Raw genomic sequence first — 27,745 nt, forward strand, 5'->3', positions numbered from 1 at the left:
AGGAGCTTCGCACCGAGTTCGGGCAGACAGGAGATGAGGAAGAGGAACGCGGTGGCAAAACGTACAAAAGCATTAAGACCGTTTTAAAAGGTTTTAAGAATGTTGGCAAAAAGGCCCGCCAATGAAATGTTTTCCGAATGGTAATTTTATTTCGTCAGGTTAAGATGTATTTACTTCGAGGGTTAGTTTTTTTTTTTTGCACGCGGTCTCCTTCCTCTTAGGGCAGCTTATGTTTTTGCTGAAATTAAATTGCGTATGGTTTTTTTGCTTTGTTTTGTTTTGTGTCGCAGGCCTCCTCGTGCGGACGTTAAGCCGCTTACTAAGGTTTCGAGCTTTTTTTTCTTCTTTTTTTTTTCTTTTTAGATCTTTAATGTGTCGTTTTGTATAAGCAAGTTAGTATAAGTATAACGAGGTAGAAGTTTATATGGATCGTAATTTCTCCATATAAAACGTCTGCGCCCCGTGTTAGTTACCCTTAACCTTATAAATTCTTTCAAAATGTGGTGCCGCTGGCGTCTTTATTTTACCGTGTGTGTGGGCGACTGCGAATATCTTTTGCAGACGTTTAGCTACCTTTGTGAAGTAAAATTAATACGAGTTAATTAGCAAAATGATACCGCTTTTTATTCGTGATACGGAAAACGAGGGGGTGGTATGGATTTTTATTTCATTTTTGATCAATTCTACATATAAACGGAATATCAACACTCGATAAAATTGATTAGTTCATGTGGGATTCAAGGAAGGAAAATGAAAATTACAAATAGAAAACATAGTTCTGAAATTTTACAAATTTTGATACCAGCCTTGCAGAAATTCTGTGACAATGACTGACAGTAATTTACAGTTGTATAACAGTTACTGTTAAGAACTGTTAGTAATTAACAGTTTTTCATCGATTGCTGACAGTTATACTCGGTAACAGTTAGTTTCTTGATGATTTTCAAATGTTACCAACAGTTATTGCCAGAAACATGGCGGCTACTTGATAGTTACTTACAGTAGCCGTAAGTGTCATGACAGTGTCTAAATGTTACTAATCTAGTGTGATGACAATTACCAACAATTACTCATTCTCGCTCACAATGCAAAATAACAACGACTCAAAAATTTTTATTTATTGCTTTTTGCGACACTTTTTTATATTTTTAGATATTTATTTTTTCATTAGCCTAAGGAAATTGGCATTGATTGGGGAAACGTTTACATACAGGCTGAATTTTGGTATTACTGGCCTATTTTTATACCCTGAACACGAATCCTTGGTGTCCCATGATGTCTGTCCCTAGTTTGTTTTCCCAACAATTGTGGATTTTAGCCCCCCAAATGAGGTTTTTCTCCCTATATTCTCAAATTGCGATCATAGCCTAAAAATGAGGTGTATAGAAGTTGTTGTACGTCAAATTTCTCGTCAGATGACCTGTGAACCAACTTCGTCCCCCCAAGGGGAGGTGGACCTAGAGTCAAACAGCATCGAATAATAAAAAACGCTCAGGGGGAAGATGAATTTTGGTATACTAGTCCATTTTTACACCATAAACACGAATCCTTATTCCTTGGTGTCCCACCGGTTCCTAGTGACCTTTCCCCCAATTGTGGATTTTAGCCCCCCATGAGGTTTTCCCCTACCCCTTCAAATCGCAGTCCTACCCCAAAAATGGGGTCTATGAAAGTTGTTGTACATCAAATTTCCCATCAAATGATCTGTAAAACAACTTCGTCCCCTGAGGGAGGTGGACCTGCTGTCAATCTAATACATATAAGGGGTTTTTGAATGTGAGTCCATGATAATTGATAGGTACCTACGAAATTTGTTTTTTACAACAATTTTGACCTCACACGAGTGTAGGAGAATGGATTATGGCCTCAAATTATTCCAGTGGGGAGTACCTCTTTCAACCCTTCATACCTATCGTGGCTCATATTCGAAAACTCCCTATATTCAATTGACTGCAGGTCCACCCCCCTCGGGGGGACGCAGTTGGTTCATGGGCCATCTGATGGGAAATTTTACGTAGAACAATTTTTATAGACTCCATTTTTGGGCTAGGACCGCAATTTGAGGAGATACGAGAGAAAAACTTCATTTGGGGGTTAAAATCCACAATGGGGGCAGCAGGCTATGGACAAGTGAGGTACACCAAGGATTCGTGTTCAGGGCATAAAAATAAGCCAATATACCAAAATTCAGCTTGTTGGTAAATGAAAAAAAAAAGTTAAAATCATTCACTTGAAAATTTTCAAAAAAAAAGTTAAAATCATTCACTTGAAAATTTTCAAAGTCCAGAGCGTCGACAGGTGCATTTAAAAGCATTCAACACCACTCCTTTCAACAGCTCCAGTGGTCTAGTAGGTAAGTGAGGTGGGTTATCCAGTGGTGTGCAGCAGGTCGTGGGTTCGATCCCTACCCCCAGGTGGAAAATTTTTTAGGTTTTTCAAAATTTTTTTGGAAAGAATTCTTCAATTCTAGCACTGCAGCTCACAGGAAGCACTAATTTCAATCATCAAGCCACATATTACCATTTTTTCCATTCACAATGTGAGTACGCGTAATTTTTAGTCAAATCAGTAACAATTATTGTTAGTGATTTCACTAACCACTAGTTTCTTACATCCTTAGAAGGTGACGAAAAAACTGTCAGTTTTTTTACTAACAATAACTGACAAGGAATTTCTGCAAGGGAATAGTTCCCAAAGTTATATCTAGTAGCACAAATAAGATATATATATATATTTTTTTTGTAAAATTTTGGCCCCAAAATACACATTTTCTCACTCATATTGAAAGGATTTTTCGATAGTGTAGCTGACATTTTTTGCAAGTGTCCCATGACCCCTGTATTTAAGTAAAAGGGAAAAAATAATGCTTGAAATCGAAGACTAAACACCATGAGAGATTTCCTCGTCATAGATACTTTGAGATTCATCCCTGAAATTATATTTTTTAAATCAATTGAACCATCTTTCAAGAATAGAAAACTCAGAAAAGTTTCAAATCTTTTAATACAAACCATTCAATTTACATAAGATGGGAATCCGGAAAGTCAGGTATACAAAATTCCAAACAATCAACAGATGTATTTTATGAAAAAGTGATACATATACACCTTGAAACATAGACTTTCTACTATTTCTTAACATAATCTTTTCCACACGTTGACCTTTTTTCCCACTGTATTTTCAATTTCAAAATTCCCTCTTCAAAAACCTGTACACGCTCATTCTTTGAAGTAATTCTTGTGGTCATCAGACTTTTCACCACTAAAATGTTGTTTTAGAAGTCCAAAGAGGTGAAAATCAAAGGTTTCCACATCTCGGCTGTATGTGGAGGGGTCCATATCTATCCATTTCACCTTGTCTAACCAAACCTTTGTTTTTCTTATCATGTGAAAAGTCGTGTTATTGTGAAAAATACAAATAATGATTTTCACCGAACCAAATATTGTTCCTCAGCTTATTCAACGCCTTGAAGATATTAATTGTTTCTCCACATGGGAGAAATTTATCAAAAACGACACCCTGAATGTCTCAAATCCATCTTGCAGAATATCATTCACAGACATCTTACTGATATCAAATTTTGGGCTCTTGACCGACCTTTGTCTTCTAGAAACCACACTTGAACCATGTGTCCCTCTAATCTTGAGATTAATCTCCAAAAGTGTCCTCTGTTTTGTGTGAGAAAAAATGTATTGTAGAAGGCACCTCTGCAGGCATGTACACATAGACAGAGACCATCATGTTCAAAAAGGCTATAAAACCATACTACTACATGAACCTAAACACGGATTAAGCACTAACTGTAGTTGTCCTCGACTAGTTATAGGTTATGTCAAGATATTCCTTAGAAACCTTAGTGTAAAAGATAATTGTACTCTTATATATACCAAAATAAACTTGCCCTACCCATAGGACATTCCCCATTGGGGGAAAATCTGCCGATGCGCTGAAAAAGATGCCAAAACCAGCTGGTTTATTGATGTATTCTGAATATACTCATGAGAAAGCGCTGTTCAGTAGGCAGATTGATGCACCAAAAAAAAAAAACGGCTAAAAAATACGCTAGGAGAACATTTTGTAGCGTATTTTTCTTGTGTAAGGCCACAGTGCTTTCAAATTACATGGCGTGTTCCTTTGCGCCGGAAGAAACCTTCTACAAAATATGCCATTATCCTGTTTTTTTGGCATATTCTTTCGCCTATTTGCTAGAACATTCGAGTAAATGTGGTATTTTACGCAAATGTTTTAGCATAGTACAGAAATATTTGCATTCATTCTATCAAATGCCCTGGTGGTTAGGTGAGTAGAGACGTTGCTCTCCAACTCAGAGTCCTGGGTTTAAGGAACTAAATACCAGGTATGGAAATACGCCATTTTTGGTTATAGATTTCGCAGTTTTGACTGTGATGTGATTTTTTCATTTCAGTCATATAGAAATGGAATCAAAAAAATGGTGGGAAAATGTCTATTTTGCATATTAAAATGAATATGAGGTAAAATAATAACGTAAATTGGTATTATTAATAAATTGGGAACTTGAAAATTTTTTTCTATAACCAAAAATGGCGTGTTTCCATACCTGGTATTTAGTTCCTTACTGGGTTCAATCCCTGGCAGAGCCAAAAAAAATTCATGAATATTGCACATTGGCAGAATTTATCGCGTAAAAAAATACGCACACTGATTAATGAGCAGAAAAGTATTGGCGGAAAGTGTTGCAATTCCTGCCGCGTTTTTTGTTGCATATCATTGGCAGATTTTCACCCAGTGGGGTTGGGACTGGGGTTCCCTAAAACAAAAGGTATAACAAACTCTTCCTATAGAAAGAAATTGTTTACCTGACTTTCCAGATACTCCTTGTAGTATCATCAGTGGCATACTGGCATAGCCAGAATTTTTACAGGAGAGGAAGGAGACAAAACCAGATATTTAGGGATAAAAAAAATCAAAAGTTATGATGTATGTACTCATATAGTTTTCTTTAAAAACCTTCATAATACTTACTTGATTATTTCCTAAAAATGTAGACAAAATTACTGCTCAAACAAACATTTTTCGGAAAAACATTTTTTTTTTGTAAGTATATGTCTTATTTTGATTTCCAAATTTATCTGATGGAATTTTGTGGAAATTTCAAGTTTCAAAAATCTACTGGAGACTTCAGAAGTGCTCAAAACGGTTTGCAACCGTTTCCAATCGGTTTGGCAAGTCGAAAATAGAGAATATTCCAAATTTCAGCAAATTTCAGCTTTCTTGGTCAATTTGTTAAAATTTTGATTTTTTCCTCATTTTTGGCTTAAATCTGATTTTCAAAAATTCGTCAAAAATCGAAAAATGCACTTTAGCGCTTAAAACTTTTACTAATGATAAATTTTTGCGTGCTCTTTCAATCTAGTTTTGTCCAGTTCAAAAAATTTCGTGCAAGTTCTATGTTGGAAAGCAAAATCTACGATTTCGACTCACCTGTTAATGAAAATGGCCGCCATTTTGTTGGTAAGGCCAACTTATTTTTTAGAAAGTATGCTTATAACGTTCCTAAGGATGATCTCTTTCGTAGAGGATCGGGGAGGGGGAGGGAGATTGCAATCACATGCTGGACTAATCAGCAAATCTTCAATTTAGTAACTATAAGGTTCCCTCGTGAGCTAAATTGAAGAATCTAACTCAATTTTCAATTCGAGCAGACGCAAATAAAGTTTCATACACAGCGACATCGAATAGGAAAAAAAAATCAAAACTTGATAAACAAATAGCAAAACAAAGTCTCAAAATCTTTTTTCCAAACTTTCATACTCTTTTTAATATTTCATCTTCTCAATTTTTTCATTTATCCCCTCAATTTCGAAAAAAAAAACTCTTATTCACTCTACACAAAATATCGCGAAACACACCCGAAAAAACACCAGTCACCCTCCCCCCTCTTCCACCCTAATATTATTCACGCCCCTCGACTATCGTATAAGCCTATTACAAAGGCGACACCATTGCGAAAAGTTCGAATTACATGTCTGATTCTCGAATTTCATTTCAACCTTGAAAATATGGCGTTTACGAGGATTTAAAAATTATTATTACAAATCGTCGTTGTAAAATTGCTTTTTGTTTCACATCGTTTCGCATCCGAAGCAATGAAAAAAAAAACAGATCCCATAAACCGAAGCAATAAATAACTATTAAAAAAACACGTAGTCTATAAATTTATTCAAAATCTTTTATTTTCAAAATTTTATTACCAAAAATTAACCTTATTTTCAATACATACAGCAACTGCAACAGGAAAAATTCCCAAACTTTACGAACGAGTTTTAACTTCATATTTTTTTTCTCTCACACACACAAACAAACGCAACTCATAATCAACTTTTAAAAAATATACACGCAGCTTTATACTATATACTCAACTTACACCGGAACACATCGCGAATGAAAAAATACCCTACGTCGAACGCATAAAATAGTACACAGTATACGTATCTCCCTCCAAAGATAGTAAATTCGACCGTATAAAGCGAGGAGCTTTTTCTCTCAATCGAATAATTTTTTTCCTCACACAACCAACAACCATTCCAGCTAACAGTTTGGCAATACTTTAAAAACGTCGAATTTCAAACATTATATACTCATTCGATGCTCGAATAAAAAATACTACCTATCCCATTAGGTTGGTGGAGAAAAATTTACGATTTGAGCTCGAAAAAAAACCACCCTCTCGCATTCGCAAGAGTAAATCTTTACTTGGAGAAAAAAATTCCTCCCATAAAATGGCGTAGGTACTATATCGAACGATACGGTATAATTTTCGATAATTATCATCGTATTAAAAAGATGCTCGAGCTGGACTGCTTGCGTTGACCTCACGCATCATTTTTTCTTTCTGTCACGATCGTTTATGCAAATACCTCACATACACACCTGGTCAAGTTACCACATCGATTTCTCTCGCATAACGAATAAGATAATGAAAAAAAAAAAAAAAAAAAGGCCACACAAACCACCACGCAAACTATCACTTATTCTCGAGCCTTTTTGCATACATATAAAACAATTCATACGACGACGATAGAATCAAGTACACCGTATATATACCTACTTATAAGCCGAGAAAACATCCGACAAAAAAAAAGGTCAAAACATCCTACACGCAAATGTCTCTTTTTGAAAAAAAAATCGCGTTTAAATTAGCCAGAAAAATCTGTCTGTCTCTCTCTCTCTCTGTGTATCCTTAGAACTCGAAAACCTTCATCAAGGCGGCGAACAAGAATTCCTTTCCTTGGTAAAAAAAAAAACAACACGTTAAAGCACCCTCTAGTTTTTTGCTCTCATTTCTAACTTTACCAGACGAATAAACCTCTGCAGCCTTTTCCTTTCCTTTCTCCCCCTGACACAAAATATGGAACTCTTAACTACTCGTAAACGTATCATGCATATCCGTATTATGTCGATGTTGTAAACGCGTTTAAAAAACCTCAAATTGAATTATAAGGGTTTTTTTTACATACGCAAAATTTCAAATATGCCATTGCCATGCCACGTAAGTATATAGTTGTCGTTAAATTAGGTGCTCGTGAACGCAAATGTCGACACTTTATACGTCATGATTGATCTCTTGACAAAAAAAAAGAAGGAAAAAGGTCTAAAAAAAATATTTATAGTAAACACTACACGATATTTCATAAAAAAGAGGGTATTTTTCCAGCAACATTTCCCATTAAACTACACAAGTCACAAGCCTTCGCGTGTTGAAAAATTCAATCTTAATATATCTCATTAAATTTTAAAAAGCTAACAAAAGTTTGGCGGAAATGGTCGGTAAGAAAGAGAGCGACGAAGGAAGAAAATCATTACGTAATGCTTGGTCAAAAAAAGTAATTTTAAATACTGAACAAATCACTCACGCTATATTTACTTTCCGAAAAAAAAGGAATTGAGATTATCGACAGGTTGAAAAAGAGGGAATGATAAAATTCGGTAAATTTGTTGAGCTTATTTTCAATCTATTTTTTTTTTTGAATTTTTGGTAAAAAAAAAGTCAGCAATTGATGACAAAATGTCAAAAAAGTACAGAAAAAATTACTTCCAAAAATTTTAGTCCCTTCCCTCTCCCCTCTGAGTTTATTTCTTCTTTAAATGGAACAATGTAGCTGTTGGAGCAATGGAATTCGAACTGCTGACATAATTGCCTTCTTCACCAGCCTCTCGTAATTCTATCTTCATGACCTGCCACCCCCTCTCCCACTTTTCCACTTTTTAGAGTCCTTAACTGATATTTGACGGTGTGAAAAAATGGGAAAATTTTTCTGGAAAACCACAAAAAGAGCTGAGAAAATCATTTCTTTGGAAAATAGTACACCCTGTTACAGAAGTTTTTAAACTGGATTTTCCAAAAATTATCTACTTGTACTTACCCTTGAAATTTGAATCGCTTTTTTTTTTGGGGGGGGGGGGTGTGTTTATAATTACAAGATTATTACACCCGTAAAGGGGGGGGGGTTAGATTTGGTTTGTGAGGTTGATGTTTTTTATCAGGGAGATGAATTTTTGTATCTCAGAGGGTTCGTCAGGGATAGTAGGTGGGTTTTCTTTTATCTGCAGTGTAAGTCTGTTTTGTTTTAGTTGGGGACAGTTGAAAAGTATGTGTTGGATGGATGTGGGTTCGTTTCTGCAAAATTGGCATGGGGGTTTTGGTTCTTTTTGGTATAAGTGGTTATGAGTAATTTTTGTGTGGCCTATTCTTAGTCTAGTAATAAAGATTTCTTCTTTTCTGTTCAGGTGGCCTAGATTCTTCCAGGGGAGGGTTGTTTTTATATGTTGGAAGAGTTTGTTTGCAGTTTGTTGGGACCAAAAGTTCTACCAGTTGGGAAATGTGTTGTGAGTGATTAGAGATTTAATATCATCAGGAGTGAGAGAGGTAAGAGGGGAGGGGGCAGCGGCTGTTTTTGCAAATCTATCTACAGTTTCGTTTCCGGTGACACCTATGTGGCTGGGAACATACATGAAGCTAATTTGAGTAATCATAATATTGGAGGTTAAAAAGGGACTTATGTATGTCTTGGACTATGGGATGGTCAGAAAACATGTTTTGAATGGATAGCAGTAAACTCAGTGAGTCGCTTTGGATTTAGAATTTTTTATTTTCTGATTGAATGGAAATTATATCTATTAGGCAATGTTTTATGGCAGTGAGTACAGCAGTAAAAATTGAGGCACAGTTGTGAATTTTGAAACTGAGAACTTTGTCATTAATTGAGTAAGCATAACCAGTATGAATGTTACTCGTAGAAATTTTTGAACCATCTGTGAAGCATAAGTTATATTCTGTATAGTTTGATAACAGTGTTCTAAGTAATGACTCTTGATTAATAATGGGGGGGGGGGGTGATCATGTTTTGGGTAGTTTCTTAAGTAGAATTCCATCTGTATAGGTTTGAGAGACCAAGGGGGATAAAATATTGGTTTATGGATTAGGTTTTTTAGGTCAATTTGTAGGTTGTTCATATTTTTGATAAATTCTGGGATTGGACCTGAAGTATGGAGGAAATGCTGAGAGCTGTAGACATTGAGTGACCTTTGAAGAGGGTGAGATGGATTATTTGCAACAGTTGTTAAGAATTTGTTTGTCATGAGAATTTTCCTAAAATCAGGAGGAAGCTCTGCAGCTTCACAATAAATGCTATTAATTGGAGACGAATAGAGAGCACCTATGCAGCTGCGCAAGGAGGAATTTTGAACGGTTTCGAGAATGTTAGTAGTTTTATTTGAGAGGTTTGTGTTAGATCGTGGCTGTACTATACTGTACTAGCCACGCCCTATGTATTCCCAGATGATCGACTGTATACCTACGAGTATACGTACGCGGCTGGCTGGCTAGCTATGTAAAACCAGTTGTAGTATTGTGTTGCGTGCGTATAGAAGTTGGCTATATGTACGTGTGTATAGACGCGATGCTTTTAATTCATAATAAAGGCTTTAAGCCCCGATGGTGTTTTTATTTAATAATGTTACGATTCGCGAGTACATACGATTTGAGTTATTCCAACATGGTGGAGGCGCCGGGTATCCCCCCCGGAACGAATATTCGAATATTCAGAGAAGTGACAAGATGCTGAGGAAATGAAAAAGCAGATACCTACGAAGACGAAGATGGTACTTGGTACATTGGACAATTGACATATGGGTATGATCGTTTCATTTCATAATTACTGTTTCGTTGTGTACATGATGGGTATGATTATTTCGATTCATTTACTTATTGCTTGATTAATTACCTACCTACTAGAAGTCTCTAAAGTTGCAACTTAGGCAGGTACATATATTGTAGATTATATTGCATGTAGCATGTGAATTAAAGTACTCGTAGATACGTATCTATTATGTGGTGTATGTGTGTAGATAGGTACCTACCTACGTAAGGTGCACATTCGTGGGAATGATAGGTACCTACCTAACTAAGGTGCGTTTATATGGCCATATTGGTGTGTTAGTATGTGGTACGTAAATGTGTGCATGTTATACACATTGATAGAGCAGCGTAAGGTATTCTACCCTAGCTGTAGGCACCAAGATGCGTTATGAAGGGGAACCCCCATGGACATACCCGCGGATGATATTTAAAAACGTTAACGATATGGTGTGGTGGCGGCATGCGGCCTTGGTGCAGCCGTAGACAAAGTTACTACCTGTGATAGGTACAGGGTTTTAGTTACTTTTGTCAACGTTATCTTTTATTAGATAAACTTGCCGGTTAGATGCGATGGCCAGTAGGTACGAGAGGTACATTGGTGAGATGGCGAGACGCGGCCTTTTATTTTTAACAGCGTTGTTTGTACCTGGCGTGGACACAGCCCTTGATAGTGTCGAGTATGTAAATACGAGTACCTATGAGATGCGAAGCGCGCAGTCGTTGTTACGACTTTATTTTTGTTTGGCCGTATGAGACGAGTATGGTAATTGTGAGATGTGAGATGCGGGCACATGTGCAGGTGCGTTGACTTTTACTGTCTTGATTTTTACTGCCTAATGAGCAGTACGCATCGTGAGAAAAGTGCGTTGATTTTTACTGCCTTTAGTTAATGAGCAGTACGCATCGTGAGAACGGAAATTGATTTTATAAAATCCTATTATTCTAGAATAAATGTAACGATGCAGTGAATATTGTATATTTGTTGTGAGATGCGAGACTTGGTACCAAGCCATAAATATGTCGATTTTTGACAATTATTTGAAATGAAAAATAAAAATATTGTCTAGTTTTAGAGATGATAAAAAGGGGTGGAAAGAAACTTGCAGCTGCAACCTCTGCAAGGTACCAGCACAGAGTTGAGATGAGAATACGATTTTTATATTGTGCTACCTGGTGAAGGTGATAACTTGTATTGTGCTCTTGTGCTCTTGTGCTCTCGTGGTATAGAAAAGACGTACGTACGCATTTCTCGAAGTATTCTTATCAACTGTTGGGTGAGTCGATATTGATTATTTAGACTTTGAATATTTTGATGTGTCTTTGAATTTTAATATGTGCATGTCTTTGAATTTCGGATTTATGATGATGAATTTACTGGAGCAAATTTTGAGTGTAGATTGCTATGAATTTACTGAACTAGAACATAAGAGTCTAGTTTGATATCGTATCTTGAGCTGTGTAGATTGCTATGAATTTACTGAACTAGAACATAAGAGTCTAGTTTGATATCATGTCGTGAGCTGATAAATTTAACTTTCGAGTTCGTGTAATTAGGATTTTTGAATTTTGGTTTTTGATAGATGGCTGTTTGGTTCGGACATATGAGCGTTCCATATACCTACCTGCAGTTTGAAATCATTGGTTATCGAATTTGAGTGGGTTCTATGTATTCACTGATACCTTGATGATCAATCTACGAATGACCTTAAATGTGATTTCCAAATTTGAATAATCTGAGAAAAATATCGAATAATTTGACATATGAGCAAATTTGAGAAACAGTTGAATAGTTTGAGCACATTACTTACGTATGGCTGACGTATATGAGTGTTCCGTATACTGAGGCAGAGTTGAGAATACGTGTAGCTAATGTTTATGAGTGTTCCATATACAGAAGCTAAGGTCTGATATTTGAAATTTTGAATCTGAATAAATTGGATAAAACAATTGGTTGAATATTTCAGATATGTTGAGATCTGGTAGAGGTCGTAATCAGGGTCAGGACCAAGGTGAAGGTCGTGGTCAAGATGGAAGAGGTGGTTCAATACCTCCTCAAGATCAATCTCGAGATCAATTATTTAACTTGGTTTCAAATCTGATACAGCAGAATAGCGAATTGTTACGAAACATGAACCCCGGAGAAGCAGACGGTGAGCGTAGCGTTAATTTGAATATTAGAACGGATTATAAGCTTACTTCTCATGTAAGGTACGATGTGTGGTACGATAATTTTACGAGTGAGTTGTCTGCCTTGAATTTATTGGATATTGTTGAACCTACTACACCCCCTCCTCGAGTTTTCACTCAAGGTGAGACTCAACGGAGAAAGGCAAAAGTGAGACACATTTTGATCAATCGTATTGACGAAACTTATCACAATAAAATAATCAGCATTCGAGATCCATACCAGGCTCTCCTCAAAATTCGTGAATTTAGAATCGCAGAAATTAACACTACTTCATCAACTCTACTTAAACAACTCGAAGATGTTAGGTTTAATAAACGTAAGGAGTCTGTAGCTATTTTTGCAGCTCGGTTTGAGGCAGCTGTTGAAAAGTATGAAATGTTAAGTAGCCCTCTCGATATTTCTGCAAAATGTAATCGATTCATCATAGCTGTGCGTGAGGAATTTGATCAATTTGAGCTTACTGCTGAAAACCGTTTTCTGACTAAAAACTATGAGGAATTATACAAGTTAGCTCTTTGGTTCGAAGCAAATGAAAAGGATAAAGGAACCTGGAAATCAAATGTTTCAGGTGAACAGGGTGCGTTTGTGTTTCATGGTCGCAATCGTGGTGGTCGTGGATACCATTCTGGTGGTCAAAATTTCAATTCTGATTGGCAAGGTCGTGGGCGTAGTTCTTGGCGAGGTCGAGGTCAACAATCTGGACGAGGAGGACGTGGACGTGGATTTGGACGTTTTCAAAGAATTGAACCTAGAAATGAGCCTAGGACTTTCTTTAATGATCCAAAGCAACATTGCTATAATTGTGGCGCGAACAGACACAAATCTCACGAGTGTCCTATTGACCCTAATAGTGGTATAAAATTTTGCTATAAATGTAAAAGGTATGCGACGCATATTTCGTCATCCTGTAAAGGAACGTCCTCTGATTCGAATAATCCGCCAAGAACAGGTATGAAAAGAAAATTTAGGCGGTCTCAGGAGAAGGGGGAGACTGCTATAACTAAAAAGAAATAAAATTTTACAGATAGAGTAAACGACCGAAATGAAGCAGGTTTGGCAGAAAATAATATAGGTGGTGCGTTTCTGCAGCTTCAACGTAAAAGTAAGTCGTTGATCTCATTTATCGCAGATAGCGGTGCGTGCGAACATTTAATTAAAGATAGAGATGCGTTGATTAATATTAGGAAGCCAAACAATAGGCTGTCCTTAATAGGTGCGAGTAATGATAGCAATTTGGTCATTACTACATGTGGTGATGTATTGGTGTGTGATGAGAAAAAGTCTGAAGGTTTCAAAGTTCATGAAAATTTAGGTCATATTTCTCGAACCTATTTAAAGAAAATGGCAACTGTTCATGAGAAACTTGAGAACATTAATTTTGATGATTCTATTTTGGATTGTGAGGTGTGTATCGCTAGCAAAATGGCTCGTTTACCTTTTAAGAATAATAGGAGAGTAGCCTTGAAACCACTAGAAATTGTAAATTCAGATATTATGGGACCAATTAAGCCAGTGAGCTTCCCAGAGAGAAAATGTTATATTGTTTCATTCGTTGATGAGTATTCAAGGTACACCTATACTTATTGTATGAAATCTAGAGATGAGGTTGTTGGCTATTTTGAGAAATTTTTGGTGAGTGCTCGAAATAAATTAGGTCATGATGCGAAAATTTGTTATTTGAGATGTGATGGTGCTAGAGAGTATACTTTAGGTGAAATGTTAAAGGTCAAAGATATGGAGAAATTTGAGATTGACGTGTCACCTCCCTATACTCAACAATTGAATGGAAAGTCAGAGAGATGGAATCGTAAACTTCAAAACACAGTGAGATGTTTTATGCTTGATTCAGGTTTTCCTGCAAACCTGTGGCCTTTGGCTGTAGAAGCAGCTACTTATGTGTTGAATAGAACTTGTCATAAAGGCATAAATTTTGAGATTCCATTGTCTAAGTTTGATCCTAGAGATACAAATGAGATAAATCATTTGGCACGTTTTGGATGTTTAGCTTATCGAAAGGTTTTGAAAAGAAGTGATCTGAGAAAATTTGATTCTCGTACTTATGTTCAGAAAGAGTCTCCTGTAGAGAACTTGAAAAGGTATTTTCTGATTGGTTATGAATCGAATTGCTATAAGTTGTTAGACATTCAAACAGGTGAGATTGTTAAGACTCGTGATGTGAGACTTAATAGAGGTGTTGTCTACAGAGATGTGAGTAAAATTTTGAAAATGAATGCTATTCCTTTACCTGATGATGAGTTGAATTATTATGAATGGTTTTCTGATGAGATTTCTGAATTAGAGGCGTTGAAAAGGACTAGTTTGAATAAGCCATTCACGAGACTAGATGAGAAAAAGATACTTTCTGAGAAGGAAGAAATTAAGTCTGATATTCATCAGAAGTTACTTGCATTGGCCTTACTTGAAGATCATGGAGATGTTCAGGCTGTAATAAATAAAGATCCAGTTTCTTACGCTGATGCAATTTCACGTAATGATTGTGAGAAATGGCGTGAAGCAGTGAATGATGAGAATTTATCGATGAAGAATAATGATGTGTGGGACTTGATACAGAGAGATGAAGTTGAACCTCATGAGAAAGTGATGTCTTACACTTGGGTATTTCGAAAGAAGATTAGCGTTACTGGAGAGGTGAGATATAGAGCAAGACTTGTCGTACGTGGTTTTGAAGATCCGACCGAGTATGGATTATATGAGACCTACTCACCAGTGGAAAGATTGCCTAATATTAGGGTCATATTTTCCCTAATAAATAAGCTAAATCTGGATGTTATCCATCTTGATGTAAAGACTGCATTCTTGTATGGAGAGTTAGATGAGCCAGTATTTATGGAAGTTCCTGAAGGTGCGATGGATAATACCAAGAGAAAGAATTATGTTTGTAGAGTGAAAAAGGCATTGTATGGGTTGAAGATAAGTCCTAAGAAGTGGTATGAAAAATTGGAGTCTGTACTCAAGGAATTAGGTTTTGAAAACAAATTAAACGAACCGTGTATTTTCTTCAAATACATTGGTAATAAATTAGTGATAATAGTGATCTACGTTGACGACTTGTTAGTATTGAGTAATAATACCATAGAATTGAATGAGATTGTTAAAAAGTTGTCTACTACTTTTTCATTAAGTAATTTAGGTGAGCCACAAAAATATTTAGGTATTAACATTGTGAGAGACAGAGGTAAGAACATTATTACTCTCGATCAAATAAAATATATCGATAATATTTTGGATCGATTTGAAATGAGTAATTGTAAAATTGTTAAGACACCTATGGTAGAAAAAGGAGTGATGACCAAAGAACTAAAAGCCATTGAAGAAAGTGACGAGGGAAGTGAATTGAGAAAACTCTTAGAACCAACTGAGTACCCTTATCGAAAGTTGATTGGTTCTTTAAGATATTTGACAGATGGCACTAGACCAGACATTGCATATGCTGTGCACGAATTATCGACTAAAATGTCAAATCCTACAAATTATGACTGGCAGAGAGCCAAACGTGTACTTAGATATTTGAAAGGATCAAGAGATTTGAAATTAGTATATTCTAGTCTGACAAACGAAGTTGAAATTTATACCGATGCCAGTTATAAAGATCTGAAACCCTCTAATAAAACTACTGAAGGTTTTATTATCAAAGTATTTGGAGATGTGATTTCTTGGGCTGCAAGAAAACGAAGGAGGCGCGTAACTTCGACTTGTGAAGCCGAATTTAGAGTATTAAACGAAGGCATTAGAGAAATGAAGTGCATTCAAAGCACAATTAAAAGTGTGATGCGAGATTATATATATCCGGTGGTTGCATTTTGTGATAGTGAGTCAGCTATCAAATGCACTACTGTTACTAGTAAACCTAAACTCAAGCATGTAATTGAGGAAGAGGAACAATTGGTTAGAGAATGTGTCAAATATGGCGAGGTGCGAATTACGAAAATTGACACAGAAGATCAGCTTGCTGATATTTGTACTAAGCCACTTAGTCTGGCTAGATTCGTGAAATTGAGAAACGAATTGTTGCATGATGAGATATAGAACTTTTGCATGATGAGAAAGGACTATTGCATTTTTCTAATACATTTTTGTAAGTTTCAGAAATGAATGTGTCACCAAATAATGCGTGTCCAAATAATGAGTCCATGGAACATGATTTTGAAATTGAATTGTTTGCCAATGACGAGGACATGGAATTGGACTTGAAATGATTTCTGATGTATTTTAATTGTTACTTAGTTGTTATGCAAAATTGATTTATTTGTTCATAATGAGGTGCGATTTATAAATAGTCACAGTATTTTGGCTTTCACTGTGGCGGGGCTTCTGCGTGGTGCGATTTGTCTTTTTCAAAATTTTGTATTTTTATCATCTGTGAATAGGGGGAGTGTTAGATCGTGGCTGTACTATACTGTACTAGCCACGCCCTATGTATTCCCAGATGATCGACTGTATACCTACGAGTATACGTACGCGGCTGGCTGGCTAGCTATGTAAAACCAGTTGTAGTATTGTGTTGCGTGCGTATAGAAGTTGGCTATATGTACGTGTGTATAGACGCGATGCTTTTAATTCATAATAAAGGCTTTAAGCCCCGATGGTGTTTTTATTTAATAATGTTACGATTCGCGAGTACATACGATTTGAGTTATTCCAACAGTTTGTAAAGCATGGACTTCCATATTCAATTTTACTATGTATCAGAGCTTTGTACAAGCGGAGTAGTAGTTGGCGTGATGGGTTATACTTTGGATTTTTAACAATTTTTAGTAAATTTAGACGTTTGTTGAGTTGAGCTATCATGTTGAGAAAATGAGGCGTCCAAGTAAGTTTTTTATCAAAAGTAAGTCCAAGGAATTTAGTAGTTGGTTTAAAAACTAAAAGATGTCCTTTTGAATTCAAGGATAGGTTCTGGTTAAGTTTTATTTCTCTTGGTAAAAAGTATACAGTGAGTTTTAGATTCAGGAAATGTTAGTCTGTTTGATTCAGTCAGCCCATTTTTCGATACAATTGAGTTTTTTTGGATCATTTCTGAGGCTATAGTTTGATGTTATTTGACGATTATGGAATTTTGGAATAATCAAAGGCGAACTTTCATGGTAAAATTTCAGGTTTTCTTAGATTGGTGACAAAAGTTGAAAGCTATTGTGTATTTAAAAAGGTGTAAAAATCACCCTTGGAAACCTTTTCTAATGATTTTTTCAACGAATCAATTTTTAAAGTAGAATCTCACAGTGCCCTTGAGGGAGACATAGGTCTCTAACCGTGGTCGGTCAAAATTTTTGAAAAAAGGTCACAAAACAGTTAAAATGCTAAATTGAACGTTGACTAGAATCGAATGTATAGGTTTATTTTTCCTACCTATCTAACATTTCTGCCCCTCTCCCCCCCCCCAAAAAAAAACCTCGAAGGACTGAAAATCGTCATTTTTTAGGTTTTCAATGATTCTGAGTTAGAATATTTGCTTATTTTTTGAACGTTCCTCCAGCAAGCAAATCTACCTCAGGACAGTACAAGCAATAAAGATATATCAGCCTTCGATGTCCCCCTCTCTTCGGGTGCCTTTTTTTTAAATTTGAGAAACTATGGAGCTGGAGAGACATCAAAAACTTAAATCTAGAAAATAATCAAGTAAATACTCGTTCAAAGTCAGTGCAGAGAATTCGCAAGGGAACAGAGAAATTTGAAGGTCGAATTGGAAAAATCGACTCAAATCAAAACTAGAAAAAATAGGAACTTCAACTTGAAAATAAAATGCAAAATCTGTACAAAAAAAATTTTTTGAAGTGAGCACCTATGAATTTTTTAAGAAAAGTTTCGTGACTCCAATTTCCAAAAAAAAAACATTGATTTTGTCAGCTTTGTGTAGCTCAAATTCATATCTTCATATTATTTTATTCAATTCATATTTAGGTCAAATTTTGTGAGATTTTCAGGATGTGGAGACCAATGTTCATTGATCTCAGCATCACATTTCATTTTTTGAGCCCAATTTGTAAAAAAGGAAAGAGTCAGTGTTGGCTAAAAAGAGTATTCAAAAACACAAAACAAACAATTTTTTTGTTCGAAACTTTTTTAAAATTTGAAAAAAAAAGTTTTTATTAAGTATTAAAAATGAAAAAATTTGCAATATAAAATTTCAAACTGTATTGTAATTTTATTTTTGGAAGTGAAATTTTGATTTGAATAAGGTTTAAAAAAGTTGTATCGAAAATTTGAAATTGAGTTCATCATATTTTTTTGTATATTCAATTTATCCCCCTCGCCCCAAAAAAATCACGAAGAAAATACATACACCCAATTTATTGAATTTTGATGAATTCGGTTTTTTTCGAAAAAAGGTTATTAAAATGACTTTTTTTTTTAGAAAATCAAAATTGAAAAAAAAACGTAGGTACTTATTTGCTTTGAAAAAATTTGGGAAAACTAGAATCTATCATATGTAATAAATGTTTTAACTTTCTACAGATTGGGAAGGGGGGAAAGATTACGAAATCGTGAAAACAGCCCATAAATATAACGAAGATTATTTTTCATTCCCCAAAATTTTATATGTGAAGATCATAGAACATCTCTGATGACCAACATGAGTTATCTGCATTCTCTAGAGCATAAATTTTGATTTGCTGTTAAACGAATTTTTTCAAAATACCGAAGTCCTTACAAAAAAAATGTCAACAGTTTTCGTAGAAAAAATTTTTCAAACGGAATTTTTCAACGTTTTTTTTTTTTTTTACATTAGATAAGGGAATTCTTCGCCTTGTAGTCTTGTTGCAAATTTCGCAACAAATTCTCTGTTCAATTTATTCCGCGTTAAATTTCGAGTAGATATAATTCTTTTTTGAAAATTTTCATTTCAAATCTTTCAAATATGAAAATAATAATGGATAATGGATGGAGGGGGAGGGGGTAGCGGATTGGGGATTGAGTTGAAGGTTCGTCATTTTTATCACGTAATTTCACCTCTTTTTTCACTCTTGTTTCACTTCAGATATTATGCAAATGGCTTAAACCAGCGAACATTTTTTGTTGGTGTTGCTGGAATCGAGTAAAAAATTGTGGAAGACTGGCAGTGAGAATTTCTTCTAGATGTCTCCAATCGTCCTTCTCCTTCTCTACTCCCTGTTTTTAAATTCAATTTTAGGCAGTTTTTATAATTTTTCAGTTCTCTAATTTCTTTTGATTACAGTAGGTCTAGGTACATTACTAGTCCTACCTAGTTTTATTTCGAGGTCACATACACCTGATGGTTTAGTACTTTTTTCACGTTTCGTAGATATTTTATTTTTCTCGTTTTTCCCCCTTCAACTCTAAGAATAAAATTGATTTGGAGGTATTGAGGAAAAATAGCCGTGAAAAGTACAAATTCTGTAGGCGTTGAAAATTGATTGAAAAAAATTATAATAATGTGGCCAACTGGCCATATTATGAGTAAGTGAACTATCGACCATTCCTTTAGTATAAATTAAATTTGAAAAATTTTGAATTCATTGATAATAAAACGTTAAAGAGGAAGTTTGATTTAAATTAAATTTGGAAAATTTTGAATTCATTGATGATGAAATGTTGGACAAGAAGTTTGAGATTGAAAAAAAAATTGATGGTCTATTTTTCATCCTGTGAAATTCATTTCGTTTTTATTAATTTTTTTCTTTGAAAAAAAAACTGTGTTAATTGAAAATTTTTTCAGAGATTTAGTCATGTTTTTCAGTCGTTCTTATTTTTAGTACTCCTGCTTGTAGGTCACAGTGGAATTGACATTTTCAAGTATTTTTTTCGTACTTCGTTTCTATTCTGGCTTTTTTCACCTCTTTTGTTTTATTTCTGTCCTCTCCTTTTAAAAGTATGCAGATCAGATTTTAATACAAAGGATTTGAAAAAATTCAAAATGGTAATTTTGAGTTGCTTTTTTGAAAACAAACACTTATTCGTCATTATATAGATAGGGCATTTAAAAAAGAACAGTGATTTATTTCAAAAATGAAAATTCAAACGTATATCATTAAAGAATAAGAATGGAAAACAAAAAAACAAAAAAAAAAGATTTCAAACATAGTCGAAAGACGAGAAAAAAACGTAGTGTAAATGGTCCTTTGAAATGACCAGGATTACTTCGAAAATCGTGTGAATTCAGCTAAAGAAAGACTACGTGAGCTGAAACGTAGCCTAGGTATTTTAAAAAATTGAAGTTTGTCGTTTTATGGCGAGCTTTCGGAGAGAAAAATTATAATTATACGTTTAGCTTTTGAATAATTTAACGTTTTTTTTATTAACGGTTTCTGTTTCTCTTTTTTTTTTGTTCCAGGTGTGGATTATTTGTAGAGAATAAAATCTCAAGTCAGCCTCGAATTAGAAAATTATTGCCAGAAGTGAAAAAGCTCGAGTAAGTGGGCAATTCTCGTAAATAAATTACGTTTTTATTTGATTTTTACCCGATGTCGAAAATACTCCTTAATTATACCTACCCTCATTTCAATATCTAATTTATCAAATGGCGACGGATTGGAAAATTATGGGTGGAAAAGCACCTCTTGATCAACCTTAGACGTTTTCAAGCCTTTTGGGAGTCTCTAGCGAATTAATTTTTAATCGACTTGACCCATAATCTATACCTAACCCTATTTATACTTTTATAATGATCTGATGAAGTTATGAATATTTTTTTTTTACATACAAATGAAGAAAAAAATGGGCAAAGGTGAGGGGGTGTTGGTATTAAAAAAACAAAGATGGCGATTAAACGTCTAATTCAGTAATTCGATAATAACCTACCTTGTAGTGAAATAAGTCGAGTAAAAATAATGTACGCGATTACATCTCACATCCGTGTGCGATTTTTCTCGGTACGATGAATGTTGCAGCGACACCAAAATAGTTAAAAAATTATCACTTTTCACCAATCCATGAAAATTGTACGATTTTCACGGAAATCGAACTCGAAAATACGATAGTTTGGGGGGGAAAAATCACATCTGCGAACGAAACCACTCGAAGGTGTATTTAAATCGAATTTTTTTAAAGAAACGAAAATACATAAAAATGGCCACAACAACGGCACGACGGCGGAGCGAAAGCAAAACTCGATGAAAATTTCACGATTTGGCCAAAAATTAAGTGAAAAAATGACGACAACGATGAAAAAAAAAACTCCAAACTCTAGCTCGAAAAAAATAACGCGGAAGGAAAATGGGGGACAAACAAAAAAAAAGACGAAACAGATGAGAATGGAAAAAAAAAAAAATTGAAACCGAAACGTAAGTTATACGAAACGGCGGATGCTGTCGAGAGAAAAATTTGAGTGAGAAAAAAAACGCACGTCACGATTCGAGATAGAGAGTACTGATGGTTAATGAAAGCGAACACATGGACTACGAGTGCATAAGTTTGATAGTGGCTTGAGGGGTTGGTCGGAGGGACCACTTGTAACGCGCTTGTCGACATAAGTTTATACCCCCCACACGCCGATTGGCGCGTTAGAACACCTTTAGAGCGCGGAGAGATATTTCGTAATAGTATAAAGCCGAAGCCGAAATCATACGTGTACGCATAGTACTCGTACAGTACTTTTTCGCCAGCATCGAAGAGCTAAATTCGTAAACGTCGAAATATACTGTATAGATGTGTATTTTATTGATACGATGGCAATTTTTTACATCGGTTCGTGAATTTCTTCGCGAGTTTTTACACACAGCGAAGAGGATGGGAGGACGAGAGGGCCGAGGGACGAGCTAAAAGAGGCGTATAGAATTCGTGTACTGTACCATTTCGAAGCTCTATAAAGAGCTGTGGCGGAGAAAAATTAGGAATTTATTAAAAACGCGTCTAGAATACGTAAATGCTGATTTGCTCGTATTGAAATTTACCTATATTACACCTGAAATATGTGGGTACTTTGAGTGTTTTGCTCGACGACGACGACGACGTCTACTAGGTACATAGGCGCATTATTGGATGACCTTTTTTTTTTACGCTTGATGTTGAAATGACGTCGTCGTCGTTGTTCAAGTTGATTGTGCGAAATGTTGAACTTTTGCGTTGGTTAGCCGAGTTGTGAAAGTTTTTCTGCCCGTTTGAAGAATTTGGCTGTTCGATGACGATGAGTCATATAATAAGCTGGAGTGGTGAGGAATTGAACGAGGGAGGAGAAGGAGGTATGCTAGACGAGATGATTTGTTGATATTACTCGTAGAAGATCTCACAGCCAGATGTAATTAATTTTCACACGTCAACGAGTGCGTAAATTATCGATCAAAGCAGACTGAATGGTTCGATGAGGATCGATAAGCCAATATGTCTGGAGATAAATTTATCCACAGTGATGTATTGATGTGTGTGGATAGAGATGTCGTAGACGTGTAGACGTCATAAGAATTGAGATATACGTAATGTGGGTACTTTTTATTCGAGGTTTATGGTTTGGATTACGTACGAGGTGATTTGAGGGAGCTTAATTGTGTGTGAAGTTGGAAGTATTTTTGAAGGTGAAAGGTGATAGTCGAGGGAGCCCGCCTAAGGATCTATTGCACCCTTCACCCTGTCGATCCTCCAGTGTTACTTTTTTCTTGAAAGGAGAAGTGCTAAGGAACATTTCTAACCCTTGCACTAAAAAAAAACTCGCCCTACTTACAAAATGGCGGCCATCTTCGTTGACCACTTGTCTCCAAATCAACATTTTCTCCTTACGCTTGAACCACGCAACCTGCTCATAGATCGGTTAAAAGGATGCTATTCGAATCAATTTTTACTGCAGAATTCAAATTTTGAATCAATTTTGGTGTCCAGACTCGAGGCGGGGAGGGGGGGGGGCACAATGGCACATGACTAAATTCGGCAGAAATGGGGTGTAAGTCGAGTGTGGTATCGAAATCTAGGTATTCTTGAATGAAAATTACGATTTTGATGTTAATTTAGATGTCCAGCCCTCAGGGTCTCCAAAAGGGGTTGGTTCTAAATTCCAAACTGTAGGAAAATGTTGGAAATATGGAGTGTTGTGCCAAAATCTAGGTATCTATGAGTGAAAAACAAGATTTTGATTTCATTTATAGTTGTTCGCTCTTTTAAAACTCCAAAAGGTTTATTCCAAACACAAAATTTGTTGAAAAATTGAAAATTTTCAAAAATATTTGTAAGAAAATCGATCAGTAATTTTGAAAAATTGCGAAAAAAGTTCATTCTACATGTCAAATTTGAAAAGAAATACGATTAATTTTTAAAATTACGTTAGACTTGTGAAAACGGAAAAAATGCTTACAAATTATCAAGTAATATCATGTTGGGAAAAATTCTATTTGAGCCTTTTCAAATTTTGCCCAACTTTTGAGAACTTATAAAAAAATTGAAATCCAGCTGAATCCTCGAAAGGAGAAATTTATTTTGTTTTAACCAGATTTTGCAATGGTTTTTCTTACTTTCAAAAACTTCGAAAACATTTCTGTGAATTTTTGACATTATGTCAGACTATTAAATACTATTTCTATTCACATTAAAGCGAACTTACAGATATCAAGTCCAACTTTCAAGAACTCGGAAGAAAATGAATAAATTTCATGAAATTTGGTCGAAATTTCAAAAAAAAAACGTTCTGATATTCAATCAAACTTTTCTGTTCATCTAGAATTCCCAACATTGAATCAGAAAATGTTCATTTCGAGATCGAATAAGATCAACCAAAAAGACTGTCATTTTTGTTTCCAAGGATTCCTCCCTTAAAAAAAGGCTGTTGAAAAGATCGATGAGGGGGAGAAGGGGGGTGCAGTACACCTCTATGTGAGCACTCCGACTGTATCCAATTTAGAATTTTGTGTTTGGAATAAACCTTTTGGAATTTTGAAGGATCGAACAACTAAATGAACCTCGAAATCGTGTTTTTACTCGAAGATACCTAAATTTTGGCAACAAACCTGATATTTCTAATATTTTCCCATAGTTCGGGATTTAGGACCTCCTCCCCCCCCCCTTTTATACCTACTAGTGAAATTATTTTGCGTTTGTTGGCATGCATTCCTTCCTAAAATTGTTCGTTTCTATGAGGAAAAAATCCTTGAAAATTTTAGCCCTTCAACTTGAAATTGACAGCCAGTCTTGCTGGAAAGCCCCCCCCCCCCCCCGGTGAAAAATCCCATTAACCTACAAAAAAAAAAAACATTTCTGGGTCACAATTCTTCTGAAAAATTCTCTTTTCGAGGAAAAAAACTCCTCGCTGTACCCAAAGTCATATTTGTGTCATTGTTCGGAGCCCCTTTCCTCAAGTTGAGAGAAATCGAGAAAAAACGGATTATATCAAAAAATTGGTACATAAACAATATTGGAAAATTTCACATTCAATTTTATGGTCCCACAATCCTCAAAATCGGTTGAAACAAATTTTTTAACACCATCCTTGAGCGTTCATCATTGAATATTCAAGTCTAACAGCTGCGTGGGCAGTGGGCACCGAATGAGACCCTCAAAATTCTATCGCCTCTCCTTCAGAATCATTCTCCTTCAATTTTTTCTTAGATTCGAATACATCAATGCGAATTGGGCACAGGGACGAAGTGAAGAGGGGAGGGCTAGAGGACAGCTTGTCCATCTAATACTCGGAGAAAGTTGGGAAATTTTAATAAATAAGTCAAATAAGTGAATAGTTAGAAAAATGCTAAAACTAACAAGAAATCCAGGCTTTTAAAAGTGTCCTACTTATGAGTTTTATGACAAAATGAAAATGTATTTTGTCAAGGCTGCATTCATGATTCTTTTCAACTCGAGTCGTTATAATTTCCTCAAATTTCCCAACTTTAGGGCGTTAAATTGAAATATCTTGTCAAGTAAAAAACAATTTCCTTCCATTTATTGAAACAGGAATTTTTGTAAGCTTTTGCCTCCGCAAGCGCTCGGATAAAATTGTTTCATTTTTTTGATAGTTTTTTACATTTTGAGTTCTGAAAAATCGACTCATATACTACATAAAAAATTATGTTTTTTTACTTATTTGATTGAAATTCAACTGGAATTTTTTTTAATACGTGGGAATTTTTAAATGATTCAGTTGGAAATTTTGTGATTTCCGCCTCCCCCCCCCCCCAATAGCACTTCGCTGCGTCCCTGGTTTGGCAATCGAGTTTTTTTTTTGCTTGTTAATTCAGTTTCGCAAAAATTAGTCTTTACAGGGTGCTGGGAGCGTTGGATGAAGCTCAACCGAAAATCTGAGGTCATATTCGTGTTCTGAAGCTCCGAAAACATACCAGTTAATATATCACATAGTGATATTTTTTTTTTAAATTCAGCTCAAATTTGAGGAGGGACAGAGGCACAGCTCCCCCTATTAAGAGTGTTCATTCTGGAAATGCTGTTTCATGGTCAATTTTTGCAAAATTTCAAATTATACTTCGCTCTTATAACTTCATTTTTGAATTTTAAAGTTCAACTTTCAACTTTTGAAAATTTTGATGAACGTTTTTGAATAAAATTCAGATATCCTTTTGAACTGTGGAATCAGTTTCGAGCCAGGTTTCTTAGCGACGAAGTGAGAAACATCCAAAGTGAGGTACAAACTTTGGGAAATTGCACATATAAAAAGATCCCGTCCCTTCTGTCCCTCGAAAGAGCTCAGGGCGAGGATCTGAAATGAGTCTAAATGAGTAGGTATGTGTTTAATTTGATTCTAATGACTTTTTGGGAGGAGGGGCAGGGGGTTACGAATGATTTTTCTGTGGTTTAAATACATACATTATTCTTTGTGGTGATGTAGAGTTCACTTTTTGATAGTGATTCGATTCTCAGATTTTGTTTGCGATGAGACTTGAAATTGAGTTCTTGTAGTAAGTAGGTAAATTTTGGTAATTTTTTTAAATAAATTTTTCTGCGGTGCTTTGGAACTTCGTACTTGATGATTGCCGAGGTTCGCTTTCTTATGAGGAAGAGGGGGGGGGGGGATTGTACGAGAATTTAGTGCAATGTTTAATTGGCCAAAAATTTCTGAAATTCCAATTTTCAAAAGTTTAGGAGTGCGACTAATTTTAATCCTCAACTTTTTAATTTCAAGATTTTGAAATCTCGAATGTAATTGTGTTCTTGATTCAATTTTTCGTGAACAAATTTTTCAAATCAAAGGGACTGGTTAAACTTTGAAAAAAATCATGATGAGCGAATCAAAATCCGTGATTAAAATTTTGAAAAACTCAGTTAAAATCGAATTTTTATAATGAAAACTCAACTTTTCGTAGTCTATACTGTTACAAAAGGTGAAAGCTATCGTTCAAAATTACGATAAAAAATTCCTGCTGGGATCCTTTTTTATGCCTTTTTTTTAGTGAATCAAAATTCAAAATGGGATCTCAACGTTTTTGAAGTAAGTAGATATTCTAAAACCTCAAATTTCCGTCAAAATCCAAAAAATTCAAATTAAAGTTGCATGGCATACATAAATTATTTGTTAGCTCCAATCAAACTACTCTGACCCCCCCCCCCCCCACCTTCGCTTCTTCTCTAGCCTTTTCCTTCCTCTCCTACAGTGTCATCAATATGATGAAAATATCAAAAATTGAAAAAGTTGTTGAGTTTGAATATCCGCTTATTTTTTGAATACAAACCACCCCCCCCCAACGTTCCTCAAAAACTGTCCCTCGATTTCGAAAAAATTAAAAAATTAAATATTATGATAATGAAAACATGACGTGTACAGTTTTTGAATTCGAACCTTCCATGTCCCTTCAGTCCTTTTTTTTTTTTTTTAAATTCGGAGACTGGAGAGACACTGAACAATTTTGAAAATGTTTTTCAGCATCATAAACATCCAGGAAAAAGCTACTGGATTAATTGACAAAATTTACTGATGATGAGGTTGGAAAAAATTTAACTCCCTTCACCCTTTCTCCATTAGTTTGCGTGTATTTGATCTGGAAAATTGGAAAAATTGGGTTGAGAAAGTGGTAAACAACAGAGAAAATTGTATTAAAAAAGGTGTCTGAACTTGACAGAATGAATTTTTAAAATTTTCAAAAATTCACCAAAAATACAAAAACGAACTTCAGCATTTAAAACTTTGATTAGGTAGAGGGTTTTTAGACGATGCTGTTTCGATTTAGCTAGTTGTTTTTGGTTTTTTTTTCTAATTGGAGTGTGTTAGTTTAAATCATTTTGTTGGGAGTTCATTTTAAAATTTGTAGCAAATTTTTGAAAACTCTGAAAATTTGAAAAAAAAAGAAACTGTCTTATGACCAAATTTTTTATCTTCGTCATAATACACACACATAATTTTTTTCAAATTTTCACTATCCCTCTTCAAGTTTTTAAAAAAGCTTAACGACGATCCCCTCTTTCCCTCATTTAACTTATTTTACCCACGTGTACATTTTTTAACATTCACGAAGATTAATCACTTCATCATCCTT

General features: G+C 35.3%; 1 protein-coding gene across 3 annotated transcripts in view; it reads right to left on the reverse strand.

Moving 5' to 3' along the window:
• LOC135834789 (voltage-dependent T-type calcium channel subunit alpha-1H-like) overlaps positions 1–21,742 on the reverse strand; it is a 472,203-nt gene extending 450,461 nt beyond the window's left edge. For 2 of the 3 annotated variants that reach the window (XM_065348765.1, XM_065348758.1), the window contains exon 1: positions 21,147–21,742. The gene's annotated coding sequence lies outside the window, so the exon portion shown is untranslated. The remainder of the gene's footprint in view (positions 1–21,146) is intronic. The other variant, XM_065348773.1, reaches the window with a different exon arrangement.
• Positions 21,743–27,745: the final 6,003 nt, after the last annotated feature.

This window comes from Planococcus citri, chromosome 1 (genome assembly GCF_950023065.1).
Source record: "Planococcus citri chromosome 1, ihPlaCitr1.1, whole genome shotgun sequence".
Lineage (NCBI taxonomy): Eukaryota > Metazoa > Arthropoda > Insecta > Hemiptera > Pseudococcidae > Planococcus > Planococcus citri.